The sequence below is a fragment of the Aquarana catesbeiana genome, linkage group LG01, assembly GCF_042186555.1.
Source record: "Aquarana catesbeiana isolate 2022-GZ linkage group LG01, ASM4218655v1, whole genome shotgun sequence".
Lineage (NCBI taxonomy): Eukaryota > Metazoa > Chordata > Amphibia > Anura > Ranidae > Aquarana > Aquarana catesbeiana.
In genome coordinates, this window is record NC_133324.1 from 728,344,547 (window position 1) to 728,363,182 (window position 18,636).

The window sequence follows — 18,636 nt, forward strand, 5'->3', positions numbered from 1 at the left end:
GTGGATATAAGGAGTGTGGAGTTATAGTTACTCTGCGCTCCTAGTGTGTAGCGGGCAGCCGGGCAGCTCACGTCATAGACCGCTATACTTTTGCTGGGTACTCGGTGTAGTCCTGTGTGTATGGTGGCCGCTCAGACCGGTATAGCTCCGTTTCACCCGCCCTTCTCCGAGCTTCTTCCCTGCTGAGGATCCCTACTCTGGTGGTGGAGTGCTCCCCTCATCTGCAGTACTGCATTCCTCCATCAGAGGGCACCCCACACTCTGAGACCCCTCCACAGCCTTGTTCCTTTGTTTCTCCCGAAGTATATGTGAGGGGTTGCCGCTGAGCGAGTGGAATCCGGTGGAAGACCCCAGCCCATATCTAGATAAGAAACCTGATCAAGAAAAACAAGCACAGGAGCATCGGGCCCACCTCTATCCCTTCTAGGAGTGTTGAAGCCGTGAGGATCTTCCTGCCTATCCGGCACCTCTCCGGGATTGGAATCAACTTTAACTCTACCGCTCAGACGGTACAAGCCTATACGACTCACCACCAACAGCCAGTGAGTCCAACATTTCTGGTAAGTGTATTTCATTTCTTCCAGTTGAAAGTGTGTGTTTTATAAGAAGATTTGGCCCTGGATGCTGGTATGCCGTATACCTGGCTGTGAAGGACATATACATAAGTTCTGAACATCTTGTACCTTCAAGAACTGTCAACTTATATAGACTTTTTATTTAATATATGTCCATTAGCCAGTCCATCATATTCCTGTGTTTACAAGTCCTGGTCCTTATATCCACGTTTAACATGTGTATTTGCCTCTATATGTCTGCATGGACATGTTGTTATAATATCCCAATTTCCCATTCACTTGGGTCTAGCCTTTTTTAGATGTTATATTATTGTTGTTTTTATTTCCTGCTTTTTTGGAAGTTTTTCCTAATGAGATACACTTGCACTGTCTATAGACATTTATCTATATGTGAATCTCTGAAAATACTCACTCTTTATTGTTAGTACACAAATGCAGAGGTGGTCTACACACTTGTGAATTTTCTGATATCATTTTCACCAGTGGGATTCTACACCCCTTATGTGGATTTTTATCACAGTTATAGCGCTACACTTTTTGTTTTCCTAGTCTCCCCCCTCATAAGCATCCATGCAGCAGCCGTCCTTGCACAGGGCTCTCTGATCTTCTGGATGGTTGTTTGTTTTTTGAAGTTCACTTAGTGTAACTCCCCTCTCCACACTTTATTCATGCCATGATTTATAGACATGTACTCATGTGTATCCTGTGATGACAGACAACATAGATGATAAATATAGATTCTACATTTATTTATATATATATTTTCAGTGTGTACTTTTATTGAGCTTACAATAACGACCACCGGGCCTAATTACATATTTGGACTTTTCTCCAGCCTGGACTATGTGAATGCAGTGATCTTTTACATTCACAGTGGTCCTATGGGTAGGTACTTATTGATTCATTGGGGATTTTGTTTGGTATTTATGAATTTTTTTCATTTTACAATACATATGCAAGTCTATGTGTATTGATACATATATATGCAATTTCCCCTTCTAGATCCAAGTTCCCATTTGTGACTACACCCATTTCTCAACATCATACAGCTCCTGTCTCCCTAGGCTGCATTTTGGGGGAATCTGCGTGGGACGTTCTTGAGTGGACCTCTGGTCCTACCAGGTGTGGTGTCAGAGAATAACGCTTGGCCCGCTAATACATGTTTTTAAGCTTCAGAACATGGTTTCATGATAAATCACTCAAAATTTGGGTCAGTGCAGTTGCATTATGTGGTTCTGCTCATATATATGCTGTCATATGTAATTGGATATTGATATTAATACATAACTTTATCTTGCAGAAAGTTATATGTACTGTCAATTCAGGACACCTCTGAAGAAGGAGTCCCGATACGTGTTAGATGTCTGTATTCATTCTTTCCAAAATCTATGTATGGTTGTCATTAACACCATTTTGCACTTGATGTTTTGTATATGTATAGTTTGTAATAAAATTTGATATTTTTTACTATCCCATTGACTTTATTGACCAGTGCCGCTATAGTCCCACCCTTTGAGGGATTTCACCATTTCCATTTATTAGGGATGATGGCACGTATCCACTATAGCCATATTCCTTATCACCCTTTGCAGCTATAACAGATTCAGCTCTTCTGGGAAGGCTGTCCACAAGGTTTAGGAGTGTGTCTATGGGAATATTTGAGCATTGTTCCAGAAGCGCATTTGTGAGGTCAGGCATTAACGTTGGACGAGAAGGCCTGGCTCGCAGTCTCCACTCTAATTCATCCCAGAGGTTTTCTATCGGGTAGAGATCAGGACTCTGTGCAGGCCAGTCAAGTTCCTCCACCCCAAACTCGCTTATCCATGTCTTTATGGACCTTGCTTTGGGCACTGGTGTGCAGTGTGCAGTCATGTTGGGACAGGAAGGGGCCATCCCCAAACTATTCCCACAAAGTCGGGAGCATGAAATTGTTCAAAACGTCCCCCCCCCCCAGCCTGCTGCTGTCCAACCAGCTGCAGTACACACGGGCCGAATGTCGGCCAGTTCAATAGAAACCAGCCGACATCCGGCCCATATGTACTGTAGCTGATCGGAACAGAAACAGGCTGTTCGGCTGGCTTTTGTCAAAGGGACATGACCGAAAAAGGTGCCGCCCAACATTCGAACCGTGTGTAGTAGGCTTTAGGAAGAGGTGTTTGGAATCAAGACTGAGTTGCAAGGTAAATGATACACATGCACTGCTTACATTTCATTGTTTTCTAGTGTTGGGCTTTATTTTTTTTTAAACTGACATGTTAAAAGGATATATGGATTTCTACAATGTATGCAGCATATTACATTGTATTATTTTAATTTATCTGGATAATACTGTCTCTTTACTTCTAAAACTATTTTTTCCCTAAGATCACCTTCCAAACTCAATATGTGTTTCTCAGAAACCTGGCACAGGAGTCCTCTAATGAGATATTTATCCTAGCTGTTTAGGTGACACTCTGTGTCAGAATAGTCACATTAGGCCCATTCCTAGCAGTCTTGTTACTAAAATGGCTAGTTTATGGGAATATTGGATGGGACAAGCTCATACAACTAGCAGCAGTCATGCTAAAAACGTAGACTAGAAAAGGCCAGGAAATCGGAGAGGACAGTGTGCGAGCATTTTTGTGTTTTATTATGGTATTTATAAACTTAGCAGCTGCAAACTCTTTACAGCATCCTTAGATTTTTCTTTTACCAAATACCAAATAAAAATACAGTTCTAGGAATGTGTGCAATGCAAAAGCAAAAGTTACACAATCTTTACATGACACACATTGTTTTTGTCAGTCACACTGTTTCAGAGTTTATATGGGCACTTTCTAATTTCTAATATATTACTGAACTGATCAAAAAGTGATTTAAAAGTGCTTTTTTTTATTCTTACACTACATGGTATTTTAAAGATGCCCCTTAAAATACTGTATATATAGTATATGTTGCAACTAAAAGGTGACAGATATTAAAGGGGTTGTAAACCCTTGTTTATTTTATTTTTTTTTAAATAACAAACATATCATACTCACCTTCACTGTGCAGTTCGTTTTGCAAGGTGTGGCCCCGATCATGATCTTCTGGGGTCCCCCCGGTGGCGCTCACGGCTCCTTCTCGCATCGGTAAACCCCCTGGGAGAAGCACTTCCCTGGGGGTTACCTTGTGGGCGTGCTCCTGATTCCAGCATTTGCATGCATAGACACAGAATGCTGGACTCGGCCCCACCCCCCGCGCCTGCGTAATTTCATTTGATTGACAGCAGCGGGAGCCAATGGCTGCGCTGCTATCAATCTATCCAATCAAGAGCCCAATACCATGGGCAGAGAGGTACAGCGCGTCTCCGCCGAGTGAATGAATGGTCTAAGGTGAGTAAAACCGGGGGGGCTATGGGACCGGTCAGTGTCAGAAGTTTTTTCACCTTAATGCATAGCATTTACAACCCCTTTAAGTTCTGTCACTTTTAGGACCTAAAAGTGAGATTACTTTAAATCAGGGTGACTTGAGTCAGGTAACTGTTAGCGGCATTATAAACCTTCCTACCTGCCCATGTATTTTTCACCTGTATAAGATGTGTATTGATCATGTAGTTTCATGGAGTCATTTGTTGGCCTGATTGCATATCCTATTTGAGATCAGTGTCATTCTGATGTCAAGTTTCTATTTATGCTCAAACATGAGGCATGCCATATAGCACTGCGCTGGTAATGCGAGTCCTAACACTTCCTGTGAAGAAATTACACATCCCACAATCCCTAGGTCTCTCAGCCTAATGCTGGTGCAGGGAGAGCTAAATAGTAATTAGATCAGACAGAGACACAAACAGGTAGCGTAATTAACAGAGAGCTTGCCTTACATTTGCACTGAAACATTTGTGATGTAACGCAGAGAAAATGGTGCAGTATGCATTAGATGCTGTGTGACTTGGAAAAAGAAGTTGCCTTTCCTTTTAGCAAATGGGGAAGAGTAGCTGAAGCAATATATGGACATAAGAGAATTGATCTGCCATGACACTACAACCATGACAACTGCAGCTGCAACATGTAAAACTCATTATTACATGGTAAGGCAAATAAACAACACAGGCAATAAAACTACACAAATACCTAGTTAAAACAACAAACATATTTGAAGGTGTACAAAGCCTTTAGGGTGTGTAATAACATATGCAGCCTTCTTTTTTTTTTTTTTTTTTGGGGGGGGGGATTATGAGAAATGAAACAGGAAAACAAACAGGATAGCACACAAAACGTGTAGGTAACTAAAAGAACCAGGACCTTCGCTAGGTGGAAGAGTGGGCTTGATAATAAAGTTGGCAGTGCCTCTGGCAGGACAGGGCCTCTATGAACAGAGTAGATCCCTTTCCTGGGAAATTAATCATTAATCTAAACATAGTAAGTGGGAGCAGAAGAACTAGCATATACCATTAATCACAAGTATATACAGTAGATGCACACTAGTATAGAAATAATATAAGCTTTATATAAGAAGAGATTAATAACAGTACATACATTCTATATTCAAACAGGTATTATCAGCAAAGGGCCTGATAGGAGTCCTAGTGGAACTGTGCACCAATATAGAGACGCTTCCATATGAATGTTGCAGCAAAGTCCTGTCTGTCTTTTGCCGCGTACACACGGGCGGACTTTTCGACCGGACTGGTCCGACAGACTTTCAATGGACTTTTGACGGACTTCCGACGGACTTTTGAACGAACGGACTTGCCCACACATGATCACACCAAAGTCCGACGGATTCGCACGTGATGACGTACGACCGGACTAAAATAAGGAAGTTGATAGCGGGTAGCCAATAGCTGCCCTAGCGTGGGTTTTCGTCCGTCAGACTAGCATACAGACGAGCGGATTTTTCGACCGGACTCGAGTCCGTCGGAAAGATTTGAAACATGTTTCAAATCTAAAGTCCGTCAGATTTTTGACCGAAAAAGTCCGCTGCACGGTCGGATTGTCCGCCGGATTCGGTCCGTTTGACTAGTCCGGTCAAAAAGTCCGTCCGTGTGTGCGCAGCTTTTGTGTCAGAGACCTGAAGACAAGATTTGCTGTCATGGGGAGATCCTTCAAAGGTTGTTCAACAAGCCTGGAACACAGATTCTCATGGGCAGGAACTGTTGTGTGCACTGGAACTGAATCAGAGTCAGCCTATCAACCCTCCTTATTAGTTTCTAATCTGATTTGCAACTGGACCTCTAAGCTAATGATCCAAAAGTGGCCACAGGAAGCCTAACCTGGCTCTAGAATCTGCTGATTATCAAGCCTTAAACTAAAACTAGCTATAGAATCCCAAAACAGAAGGGACAGGGTTAATTAGAATAACATGATCTGCATATACAAAGTATATTGCAATAAATAGGTTCACCTACAAATATACTGGAAGGTGACCACTACACATACAGACCTAGCTATCCACTGTGCATGTAAAATAATAACAAGGACAGGGCTTTGTCTCTGTCTGTCTGACTCTGTCTGTCACAAGGATTTAGATATACACTCAGCAGCTGCAGCTAAACTATTAGATCATTGAAATACTTGTATAATAGTCCCTTCTGGCTTGGGGTTTAGCATCGTGGACAGGGCATGTGGTTGAGACCTTCTCTCTCTCTACTTTCTTCTTCCAGGGTTTCAAGGTCAACCATCCAGGGATCAGAAGTATATACATAATATATTACAAGCATTTACAAATTCAAACAGTAGAGGGCAGCAGATCCTTACATAAACTTTATGTAGGAAAATATTAAAATTAGTGCATACATCCAATGTACAAACAGTTTTTATCAGCAAAGGGCACAACAGTGATACCTTCCAATTAATGTTGCTGCAAAGTTAAGTTGCAGGGGCCCCTAAGGATGACCGCAATAGTGCATCCATCAGAGATCTGAGGACAAGATTAGTGGTGATAGGAAGATCCTTCAACTATTGTCCAACCAGCCTGGAATGCAGATTCTCATCAGCAGAAACTGGACTGTAGCACGGGAACTCAGAGTCAGCCTATCTACTCTGTGTCATAGTCCTGAATAGTTTCTAATCTGTCATGTAACCAGACCTCTAACTACCTGAAATGGCCTTAGGATGCCTAACCTGGCTCTAGCCTATGCTGGGTATTAAACCTTGAGCTAAAACTAGCTATAGAATCCCAAACCAGAAGGGACAGAGTTAACTAGAATAACCGGAGTTGCATATAAACTATAGTGCAATAAACAGGTTCACCTACTAATATACTAGAAGGTGACTACTACACAAATACATTAGCACCAACCTAGCTTTCTGGCACTGTGCATGTGAGAAAATAACAATAGGACAGAGATAAGTTTGTCACAAGGAATTAGATACACACTCAAGATGCAATTGCCACCTGTAGTTAAACAATTAGAACATGGGAATACTTCCCTAATAGTCTCTGCTTCTGGTCTGGGTGAAAATACAGCAGCACCTGTGTGTATAAGGTCATGTGGCTCAGTTCTATGCGAGCGCCCCCCCTCCTGAACCATAGCAGGCCGCTTGCCCTCAACAGGGCCTCATCCCCACAACCCTTGTGGGGGTCTGCGGGCGGGGTGCTTATCAGTACCTGGAAGCCCCCTTTAAAAAGGGGGCACCCAGATCCCGCCCCCCCATGTGAATGGGTATCGGGTACATTGTACCTCTACCCATTCACCAAAAAAAAGTGTCAAAAAGTAAAAAACACAAAAGACAGTTTTTGACAATTCCTTTATTAAAAAAGAAAAAGAAAAAAATGTGTCCCGCGATGTCCATCCATCTTCAATTACACCTCCCAGCGGACCTGAAGAATAGAAAAAAAAGCCCTGCCTCGATGGGAGGCGTCCAGCCGACTACTGTCTTTTCGTGGTGCCAGCTGTTATGTAGGCAAGGGCGGGGCCACCAGGTAACGTACCTGAGTGACCCCGCCCCTTCTGATGTCATGTGTCCTCAGAGAGGGGCGGGGTCACTGGGTTACATGAGCAGTTGGCCCCGCCCTTGACTTTGTACCAGCTGTCACAGCCAAGAGTCAGCAGTCGTCGGGAGGCCTCCCATGGAGGCAGAGTTCTTTTTGTTTTTTTCTATTTTTCGGGTCCGGTGGGCAGCGTGATGTACATCACGGAACACTTTTTTTTTTTTTTTTAATAAACGAATTGTCAAAAACTGTCCTTTGTGTTTTTTACTTTTTTACACATTTTTTGGTGAATGGGTAGAGTACAATGTACCCTATACCCATTCATATAGGGGGGGCTGGGATCTGGGGGCCCCCTGGTTAAAGGGGGCTTCCAGATCCCCATAGGCCCCCCACCCACAGACCCCCACAACCACCGGGCAAGGGTTCTGGGGATGAGGCCCTTTTCCCCAAAGACCCCAAAGCACCCTCCCCATGTTGAGGGCATGTAGCCTATTATGTCAGATAAGGGTCCGGTATTGATTTTCGGGGGGGACCCCACAGCATTTTTTTTAAAAAAGTTTTGCCGTGGAGTTCCACTTAATATCCACACCAGACCCAAAGGGCCTGGTATGGACTGGGGGGGACCCACAACATTTTTTTTTTAATTTATATCTATATTACCTGGAGCCGGCAATACATTACTGCCGCGAGCAAGTTTAAATGGCATTTTTTCCTTTAGAAATGTAATTTTCCTGCAGGACTGTAAAACACATCAGACAGATGCACCACTTTAAGGGGACCCCCCACCACCACCACCAGGCACGATATTTAAAGGAATATTTCATTTTTATTGTTTCACTTTAAGCATTCTTAAAATCACTGCTCCTGAAAAAATGGTTGTGTTAAAAACTTTTTTTTGCATTGATACATGTCCCCTGGGGCAGTACCCGGGTTCCCAAACACTTTTTATGGCAAAAACTTGTATATAAGCCTTTAAAATGAGCACCTTTGATTTGTCATGTTCGTGTCCCACAGACTTTAATAGGGTTCGCATGTTCACACAAATTTTTTGTCTGTTTGCATGTTCTGGTGTCTGGTGCGAATCCCCTCACATACATATTGGTCATTTTGTATGACATTGGCTGATGGTGTTAATTACTGTTGTACAGTGCCTTACAAAAGTACTCACACCCCTTGGCTTTTTACCTATTTTGTTACATTACAGCCTTTAGTTCAATGTTTTTTTAATCTGAATTACATGTGATGGATCAGAACACAATAGTCTAAGTTGATGAAGTAAAATTAGAAAAATATATACATAAAACTATTTTTCAGAAATAAAAAAAATGATAATTGGCATGTGCGTATGTATTCACCCCCTTTGTTATGAAGCCCATAAAAAGCTCCGGTGCAACCAATTACCTTCAGACGTCACATTAGTGAAATGATGTCCACCTGTGTGCAATCTAAGTGTCACATGATCTGTCATTACATATACACACCTTTGTGAAAGGCCCCAGAGTCTGCAATACCTAAGCAAGAGGCACCACTAACCAAACACTGCCATGAAGACCAAGGAACACTCCAAACACGTAAGGGACAATGTTGTTGAGAAGTACAAGCCAGGGTTAGGTTATAAAAAATATCCAAATCTTTGATGATCCCTAGGAGCACCATCAAATCTATCATATCCAAATGAAAAGAACATGGCACAACAGCAAACCTGCCAAGAGACGGCCGCACACCAAAACTCATGGACTGGGCAAGGAGGGCAAGGAGGGCATTAATCAGAGAGGCAGCACAGAGACCTAAGGTAACCCTGAAGGAGCTGCAGAGTTCCAGAGCAGAGACTGGAGTATCTGTACAATAAGCCGTACGCTCCATAGAGTTGGCCTTTATGGCAGAGTGGCCAGAAGAAAGCCATTACTTTCAGCAAAAAACAAAATGGCACGTTTTGAGTTTGCGAAAAGGCATGTGGGAGACTCCCAAAACATATGAAGGAAGGTGCTCTGGTCTGATGAGACTAAAATTTAACTTGTTGGCCATCAAAGAAAACGCTATGTCTGGCGCAAACCCAACATATCACATCATCCAAAGAACCAGGGGCGTAACTAGAAATAGCAGGGCCCCATAGCAAAATGTTGTATGGAGCCCCCCTGCAAACAGCCCCCCCCACATCTGCCCTAGTGTCAATGCAGCGTGACCTGTGCCCAATACAGCGTGACCTGTGCCCCATACAGCGTGACCTGTGCCCAATACAGCCTGGTCTGCCTGTGCCCCATACAGCCCCACCTATTGCAGAGGAAGAGGCAAGCCACCCGGATCAGCAGAGAGCAGGATTGCCCGCTGTAATAGCTTTCATTTGAATTTCCTGTCTTCCCGGGGCTCATCGTCACATAGCCCCACCTCTTGGCCCGACGCCTTTGATGACGTCACATGTCCCGCATTGGATCGGCGTTCTGTCTATCAAAGGCACCGGGCCAAAAGGTGGAGCTATGTGACGTGAGCCCATGGAACACTGGAAGTTCTAATGAAAGCTCTTACATCGGGCAATTCAGCTCTCTGCTGATACGGACAGCTCGCCTCTTCCATTCCTCTCTCTTCCCCTGGCTGGGAGACTGTGCCGGCGGTGCTCTTATCCTCACTGGGCCCCACTCGGCTGCGGGCCCCATAGCGCCCGCATGGGTCGCTATGGTGGTAGTTACGCCCCTGCAAAGAACACCATCCCCACAGTGAAACATGGTGGTGGCAGCATCATACTGTGGGGATGTTTTTTAGCAGTCGGGACTGGGAAACTGGTCAGAGTTGAGGGAAAGATGGATGGTGCTAAATACAGGGATATTACAGGGTTACAGAGTTCGCCTTCCAGCAAGACAACGACCCCAAACACACTGCTAAAGGAACACTTGAGTGGTTTAGGGGAAACATGTAAATGTGTTGGAATGGAATGGTTAAAGCCCAGACCTCAATTCAATAGAACATCTGTGGTCAGACTTAAGCTGGCCATACACCTATAGATTATCTGCAGATTTTCTATGGTTAGATGGAAAAAGTACAACAGATTTCTCCATGTTCACTAAACTGTGTGGATGGAGGAATCTCCCACTTTTTCCATCTAACCATAGAAAATCTGCAGATAATCTATAGGTGTATGGCCAGCTTTAAAGTTTGCTGTTCACAAGTGCAAACCATCCGACTTGAAGGAGCTGGAGCAGTTTTGCAAGGAGGAATGGGCAAAAATCCCAGTGGTAAGATGTGTCAAGCTCATAGAGACTTATCCAAAGCGACTTGGAGCTGTGATAGCCGCAAAAGGTGGCTCTGCAAAGTATTGACTTTAGGGGGGGTGAATAGTTATGCACATTGACTTTTTCTGTTATTTTGTCCTATTTGTTGTTTGCTTCACAATAAAAAAAAAAAACATCTTCAAAGTTGTGGACAATGTTCTGCAAATTAAATGATGCAGATCCTCAAACAATCCATGTTAATTCCAGGTTATGAGGCAACAAAACACGGAAAATGCCAAGGGGGGTGAATACTTTTGCAAGGCACTGTATATGAGGCACATCCAAAAACCAATCTGGAAACTACTGTGATGTGCTTTCCATTTTGGCTTCATTATCCGCTTTAGCCCCGGAAGATTTTACCCCCTTCCTGACCAAAGCACTTTTTGGCACTGCGTTGCTTTAACTGACAATTGCACGGTTGTGCAACATTGCACCCAAACAAAATTGATGTCCATTTTTTCCCACAAATAGAGCTTTCTTTTGGTGGTATTTGATCACCTCTGCGGTTTTTATTTTTTGCACTATAAACAAAAAAAGAGCGACAATTTTGAAAAAAACACATTATTTTTTACTTTTTGCTATAATAAATATCCCCAAAAACATATAAAAAAACTATTTTATTCCTCAGTTTAGGCCGATATGTATTCTTCCACATATTTTTGGTAAAAAAAATCACAATAAGCGTATATTGATTGGTTTGAGCAAAAGTTATAGCGTCTACAAAATAGGGGATAGATTTATAGCATTTGTATTTATTTATTTTTTACTAGTAATGGCGACGATCTGCGATTTTTATCGTGACTACGACATTATGGTGGACACATCGGACAATTTTGACACATTTTTGGGACCATTGGCATTAAAACAGCGATCAATGCTATAAAAATGCATTGAATACTATAAAAATGTCACTGGCAGGTAAAACGTGCCATGTTTTTTAGGTACTGCAGAAAATGGACAGAATTTCCTATATTTTCTGCTCCAGAAACAAAACAGGAAGTGAGTACCAATCTCACCAAAGTCAGAAGAAATCCCTTTTTACTTAGATGTCCCAGAACAGGTGTACACTTTGGAAGATTTCTCTTCACTTCCTCATCCTGAAACAACTGTAAAATTTTGGATTTTTCATCAATTTCCATTCCGCAGATAATGATTACTAGGAAAAACATAAACGGGAAACTCTTCTTAGTGGAAACACAGACAGCAATAAAAGCTTGCCATATGTTTTAACACTTTCACACTCTAGCCAAAAACGAAAAAAAAAAATTATTATTGCCTTAGATATACATTTGCTTCCTTTTTCAGCTAAATGGGCTATACTGGGAAAAACTGAGGTTGGCAGTGTAAGAAGAACCATCTTTTCGACAGAAGGCAAATCAATTTTTTCTTTTACAATACTACCTTTATGCAGATGACATCAATACTTATCTATCCATAATTGTCCTAGCTCACTAAGTCTTTCATCTCATTTAAAAAAATGCCTGTTGGTCATTTATCTGGGAGGTACCTAAAATATAAAGTAAATTATATCATCCCTTCTTCAAATTTCATCAACCTACCAACGTCATGGGTTCCACTGCCATAGGGTCATCCTGGACAATTTTCATTACCCAGCTTTCCTAGAAGGCAGCAGTGAGGCCTGAAGATGCCTTCTACAGGGAAACGCGTCGGATGGAGCTGTATCTGTGACATCATCAGGCACGTGCACTCTGGCAGGTCCCGCGGCCGTGCTTGGCTATCATAGGTGTGCGCATCCTATTGCATTAGGGTGTGCACCCCAAAGCTCAAATGTGCATGCGTGTGTGTATGTATGTATGTATGTGTAATAAATAAATAAATATATATATATATATCTATATATATACACTCTTATGAAAAAATGTAATAAACCGTAGGACCATGGATGGTGTTGTCAGTAGAGCAGTGGACGTGTCAGTCGTTTTTTATTTTTATTATTTTTACAACTTTTTTAGGAGCCCCACTGGGGGGACAATGGTGAAATATCAGGAGGGGGAATTTGTGCACACCTGGCACACACCCTGCGCACGCCTATGTTGGCCATGTGTATGCTGCTTTTTGATTCCTTGATAATGTAAGCAAACTAGCTGTTCATTAAAAGGTTTTAGCAAAACATCAACTTACTGCACTATGAAGCTTTTCCTATTCTTTACTCTTTAATGGTACATACGCTTGAGAGTGATCTGTGGATTGCAAGAGCTGACTTTTGAATTTCCTTGTGGTGACACCATTGCTGCAACCTGCCTGTGGAGTCATCTACCTGGCTGTAAGCCTGATGGTGGGAGCATTGGCTCTATGCATTGAAAAGCGCTTATGATCTCTATAGTCTGAGATCCTTTTTGTCCGGTAAGAGACTCTGCATGTGGATAGCACTTTGAACAAAGGAGCACCTGTCAATTTTGGGCACTGAGCACTATACATCACCTGGAAACACTTTGAGTGGACTAGGACTATTCACAGTGTATATTTATGAATTTTCTTTATTATTCTTTACTTTTATTTATTGATAAATATTTAAGATTTTTTAGATTTTATGACCCACTATTAACTTGTAAGCACTCATGCACTTTGGTATTGCTGAAGTATTACTTCACTTGTGTTGTTTATACATTTGTATTGATATTTGGACTATTTATTTGGAGTTGTAGCTGATATATATTTTGCAAAAAGTTAAAGGGATATGCGTGCCTTGTTAATTTTCTGTTAAAGTCCAGTATTCATGTGTTTTCCAGGTGCTGCAGTTGGTAGTTTTAGACCAAGAGCAAGGATATTTTTTATTTTTTACTTTTTATTCTATTTAGGTAATGACATCACCACAGCTTTCAAAAAGTTTTTTTTTTTTCTTCAGTTGATTTTTTTTTCAGGTTTTGTTTTCTGATTTTTATTTGGGGGTGGCTCACAGATGAGTAGACCCTGCATTTTTATATAAGGCCTTTATTTTCATAAAATGACTTGCATTTTCTTATATGTACTTTATAGTTTCAAAGCCAGAACACGTATGCAAAAATTATATAAAACAAACTTCTTCCCCTTTCACTAAAAAAAACACATCAACATGAATTTCTGCATGCTGATATCCAATCATTTTGAATTCATTAGCTAAACAAACTTTTTTCTTGTTTTACTGACAATTATTGTTTTTCCTGGTTGTCTGAGGCACTGGTGATGTAACCAGGGCCCCACAGATGCAGATGTAGAAGCCTACATCACCAGTGCTTTTGCACTTCGGATGATGTGAACTGTCACATGTTCCAAAGGCCAACCCAGAGTTTTAGGCAGAATTCCAGGAAGTAAAGGGAGATGGATTGATTTGTCCTTAATGAAAATGGCCCCAGGTAGAAGAATGGGGAGGAAAAAATTAAGGTATGCAAAGAATAAAAAGCCTGCAATTTTTTAGTAGCTGTTTGTAGATTGACATTACTAAACATTTCTGGAGGTCTTTGTTTTCATTATTAAGATAAGGGTGAAATTCCTCTTTAACTAGTTGCTGCTTGCCCACCGTCAAATGACGGCGAGGCAGTGCGGCTTTCATTCTGGGACGACGTCATATGACGGCATCCCAGAACGGCCGCGCCGTGTTGCCAGGACACAGCACAACCCCGATCTCTGTAAAGAGCTGCATCCGTGGCACTTTAACCATGTGATCGGCTGTGTCCAATCACAGCTGGTCACATGTAAGCACAGAGATGCCGGTAATCGTCGCTGCTCACCTCACACTGACAGAGTGTGTGGCGAGGAGAGCTGATCAGTGGCATCTCCACGCAGGGGGACATCTACACATGTCATCAGTGCCCTGATTACAATATAGCGCTAACAGTGTCACCAATCAGTGCCCACCATTGCCAGCAATCTGTGCCCACCAGTGGCAGCAATCAGTGCCCACCACTGCCACCAATCAGTGCCGCCTATTAGTGCTGCACATCAATGCTCATCACTGCTGTCGATCAATGCACATCAGTGTCGCCCATCAGTGCCACCCATCTATGTCCATCAGTGCCCATCAGTACTGCCTATCCGTGCCGCCTATCAGTGCCCACCAGTGCCGCCTATTAGTGGCCATCAATGCAATGTTTATGGATGTGGGGAAGAGAACAAGTAGTGGGGAGTTTTTTTTTACCCTAATCCAGAGAATGCAATAAGGGAAAAAATGTTTTGACTTTAGAACCACTTTAATTCATATTACGTATCTGACATAGCCCTGTGGATAATTCAAGACTGGCAGATACTATAGCAGCACAGCAAACTCGAAGAAACCTAGCAAAACCTAGAAAAGCAGACAAATGATAAGATCAAACGAACGATCTTGAAATACAAAATTCCACTAGTGTACGGACTTCTTAAAGTGGTATTAAACTCAAAAACAAAATGTCATATATTTCAGTTTACCAGTCCTTACATATGAAGTGTTTTTTTTTCTCCTGTATTACCTGATGATCCGGCCTGTAACACACTTTCTGTCTTATGCCCTGAACACACGGTCGGATTTTCCGACGGAAAAAGTGCGATCGGATTGTGTTGTCGGAAATTCTGATCGTGTGTAGGCTCCATTGGACTTTTTCCATCGGAATTTCCGACACACAAAGTTTGAGAGCAGGCTATAAAATTTTCCGACAACAAAATCTGATCGGTTAAATTCCGATCGTGTGTACACAAATCCGACGCACAAAGTGCCACGCATGCTCAGAATAAATTAAGAGACGAAAGCTATTGGCTACTGCCCTGTTTATAGTCCCAACGTACGTGTTTTACATCACCACATTCAGACCGATCGGATTTTCCGACAACTTTGTGCGACTGTGTGTATGCAAGACAAGTTTGAGCCAACATCCGTCGGAAAAAATCCATGGATTTTGTTGTCAGAATGTCCGATCAATGTCCGATTGTGTGTACAGGGCATTAAGGTGTCTCACTCTGGATATAGAAGCATCAGAGACACCTTTGAGCAGCAGCATTATCAGTCTGGGGAGATGATAGTGTTAGATGCTCTGGCAGATTTAGAAGGACATGACTAACAAATTAGGCCAAACTCCTGCTAACACTTTCAAGCAGTTGCAACAACAATATTTTTATTTTTTTTTGTAGATAAAGCTGACTGTTGTAAGCACACGCCACATATATATGGTTTGTCCCAACCCTTTGCTGGACAGCTTAGTCTATTAAAGGATGAATAGGTGAAAGTAACAGCCGCCCTCCGGTGCTTCTACCGGCTCGTGACGGAGGTTGAGCATAGAGATTTCCGGTGACCAGATGGTCCCCAGTCATCTCTATGACCTTTGGTCAGCTGCAATTTAAGACATTTCTGTTTTGGGTTTATTACTGCTTTAGGTATGTTGTAGTGATCTGCTGCTCCCTACTGTTAGCTGATAATACAGTATTATATATAATTATGTATTTGCAATTCCTGTCTCTTGGAGGCTGACTTTAAAAAAACAGGAAGAGGAAGTGGGAAGAGAGAGAGGACCTCTCTCTCTCCACATGTCCACATATAGGAGCTGCATTACTGCAATACTGTATTTTCACCCAGAGCAGAAGCACAGACAATTAGGTAATTCATTGTTTCTGTTTTCTGGCTGATTATAGCTACCCATATCTTCTTGATCTGAATCCTAGTGACTGACAAGTCTCTGTCCTATTGTTATTATCTCATGCACAGTGCCAGATAGATAGGTCTGTGCTAGTGTATATATGAAGTCACATTCCAGTATATTAGTAGGTGAACCTGTTTATTGCAGTACAGTTTAAATGCAGCTCCTGTTATTTTAGTTGTATGCAGCTCACAATTTAGCTACCCCCCTCTATTCTTGTGTGGGATTCTATAGTTAGTTTTAGCTTAGGGCTCGATAACCAGCATAGACTAGAGCCAAGTTAGGTTTTCAAGGGAGGGACTCTTAGCTCTGAAGAAAATCGTTTAACGATTGAAACGCGTCAGCTGGGCGCCCCCATGCACACAACAACCACCTGGAAATGACTTCCTAATCACCTCCCACCCTCCAGTTATTCCCCATTCTTTGTCCTCCGGCTGTTTCCTGGTGTTTTCACTACTGGGACCCTGCGCTTCTCTATATTTGCCAATTCATGGACTGTTTTGGGGCTATGAGTATGAGCTGCTTGGTCCCTACATCCTAGAATCCTGTTCGGCTAAGACCGTTCGGACTTCCGCTTAGAGCCTGTCCTCTTATGCCCCGCTCCTGTGCTGCACGGCTGCAGTGTTCAGCCCGCCCGGTGGTAGCGCCAACTCAGCAGTGTGAGGCTGGGCTCAGCGAGGAATCACTTGTTGTTCCTTCTACGACCCTGCTACAGGATCCACAGAAACACCAGTTACTACATCCCATCGGGAAGACATCCATTCTCTCAACACCACCAAGGGATCCCACCTACAAGGTATTGTCCATCCATAGTGTGGATGTCCACAATCAGGTGAGACAAGCGGATCTGTTATTACCTTTGAGAATTTTTTTTCCAAAGATGCAATATATTTGTATTATGGGCAACAAACATGCTGTGGTGTATTGCATGACTTTTAGGAGCCCTCTCCTCACATGGGCAAGTGTTGTACATTCACCTATTGTTATTGTACAGGAATATATATGAACGGTTTGACTTTTTCATCATCATTCCACACGGCCGCAATGTGGGAAGATTGACTTTTTCCGATCCCATCTATTCCTACATAGAGACTGCCCTATACATCTCCCTGTTTCACACAATTAGGAGGAGTGCACAATACTTTACAGCCTTGGAACACAATAGATCATCTAGGCTAGTTGCCCAGGTTTTTTTGTTTGGGGTAATCTGAAGTGTATGAGGAGTGAGTCGGTGGTGTGTCTGCTTTGGTTTACTTTGGTTTATATTGGTGGAGGAAAATGCATTATTCAAAAGTATATTTGTTTTGGTCAATATCTTTTTAAATAGGGACGTACTAAACTGCATATTGGGATGATGGGATGATTGGATTATTGGCTGCAATACTGAGAACTCTCACTAGATGTCAGTGTACCATATACACATATATATGGTAATGACTCTGTTGTTTCTCAAAATATGTTATTCTTTACTGCAGTGCTTGATACAATGTTGCAAGAAGCAGTTGCTAATGTTTAACTCTTCACTTGCCGATATATGCAGCTGTACAACAGTTGCTGATATATATGCAGCTGTACAAAAGGATACAGAAGTAATATAAAAATTACATTTGACCTGTTTTTGATGGGAATATGGGTAGAATTATTATTGCTCATGGGGATTATTGGAGGAATATCATGTTAAAACCCGACAATGAACATATTTAATTAATTAACAATAATAATATGCATATACTTTTTCTACATAGGGATTATGGGTGGAATATTGTAGTTAGACATACATAGGAATATATTAAACCTATTTCTGATATAAATATGTATATAATTATTTTTCTACATGGGGATTATTGGTGGAATATTATTTAAAAATATACATAGCAACATATTAAACCCATTTCTAATGAGAATATGCATATAATTATATTTCTACATGTGGATTATTGTTGGAATATTGTTTATAAATATACATAGCAACATATTAAACCTATTTCTAATAAGAATATGCATATAATTATGATTCTACATGGGGATTATTGGTGGAATATTGTTTATAAATATACATAGCAACATATTAAACCCATTTCTAACGAGAATATGCATATAATTATATTTCTACATGTGGATTATTGGTGGAATATTGTTTATAAATATACATAGCAACATATTAAACCCATTTCTAATGAGAATATGTATATAATTATGATTTAACATGGGGATTATTGGTGGAATATTGCTTATAAATATAGATAGCAACATATTTAACCCATTTATGATATGAAGATGCATGTAATTATTTTTCTACAT